The sequence below is a fragment of the Meriones unguiculatus genome, chromosome 16 (assembly GCF_030254825.1).
Source record: "Meriones unguiculatus strain TT.TT164.6M chromosome 16, Bangor_MerUng_6.1, whole genome shotgun sequence".
Lineage (NCBI taxonomy): Eukaryota > Metazoa > Chordata > Mammalia > Rodentia > Muridae > Meriones > Meriones unguiculatus.
The window spans coordinates 46,705,897-46,707,107 of record NC_083363.1 but is presented as its reverse complement, the minus strand read 5'-3'; the positions used below and the strand labels follow the sequence as shown (position 1 = coordinate 46,707,107).

At 41.6% G+C, this 1,211-nt stretch overlaps 1 long non-coding RNA gene across 1 annotated transcript; it reads left to right on the top strand.

Annotated features, from left to right (window-relative positions):
• Positions 1-581: 581 nt before the first annotated feature.
• LOC132648238 (uncharacterized) lies at positions 582-895 on the top strand. Its single transcript, XR_009586609.1, has 2 exons — positions 582-662; positions 760-895. It is a non-coding gene; the product is annotated as an uncharacterized LOC132648238 (long non-coding RNA).
• The last annotated feature ends 316 nt before the right edge of the window (positions 896-1,211 follow it).

Sequence of the window (1,211 nt, the reverse complement as noted above, 5' to 3'; positions counted from 1 at the left end):
CTAGCTGACTTTGGATCTGTCAACTTAACAATCAGGGTTTATAGTCACATGGATCTTTGGATGTCCCTTAAATGTGCCAAACCAATTCTTGTGATAGACTTTGCATAAGCTGGTCTGCTTACACTCTGATATTTTGTCTTCATTTAGCTGTGGGTTGTTTGTTTGTTTGTTTGGTTTGGTTTTGGTCATTAAGATTTCTTCACAATATCACTTTTCTGGCAGGCCATCCTTCAGGTATTCTCACTAAAGTAGCCCTGTCATTTTCTTAGTTGCCTGCTGACTGTACTGTGCTTGAGGTGGGAATAAAAACTGCAGACACAGGAGTTGTTAATGGATATTGATGCAAAGAGAAAAAAACCAAAAACCAAAACAAACCAAAACAAAACCCACTTACAACTACCCATCCTGATCTGGATTGACTCGCATCACAGCCACACTAACCTTCAGCTCCTAGGAAGCCCAAGAGAGAGAAGTCATCGGGCATAGGGTGAATGGGGACTGGAAAGGACTGGGCAGATGCTGTGTCTCAATAACCACAGTGAGTCTGAGGAGCAGCATAGAGGAACTGATACCAAGGACTCAAAAGCTATTGTGTCCTCTTTAGCAGTCAATGCTAAATAAGCTACCCAGGGTCTATGCTTAACCAGTCAAGATTGGCTGGGGTAAGAAGATATAATCCTCCAAAAGCACAGTGACTTCAAAACAACTGAAGTTTGCTCCTTGTTCATTCTCTCCTTTCATCACTTCTGTTGTTTGTAGAGCCGTAGTGACCCAATCGGACGGAGCTGGCGGGATGTGTGCCGAGAAAGGAAAGAAGAAGAAGAAGAAGAAGAAGAAGAAGAAGAAGAAGAAGAAGAAGAAGAAGAAGAAGAAGAAGAAGCAGAAGAAGAAGAAAGAGTGCAATAAATTCCAGACTGCTTTTAACGCTTCCCCCAAACAGTGATACATGTTATCTTTTTATTTGCCAGCAAGCAAATCTACTGGCTAAATTCAATTGGATGAAGCAAATAAAAGAACAAGAACATAGCTGACGTCTGCTACCTGCCAATTATCTGGTTAGTAAACATTCTGTTCTTTTATCTTCCCACACACTATGTCCTGCCCCATTGAAGGAAAAAAAAAATCACTGAAGTGCTACCCAGTCACAACAATGGAAGTTCGTGTGTGTGTGTGTGTGTGTGTGTGTGTGTGTGTGTGTTTATAAGCCACAG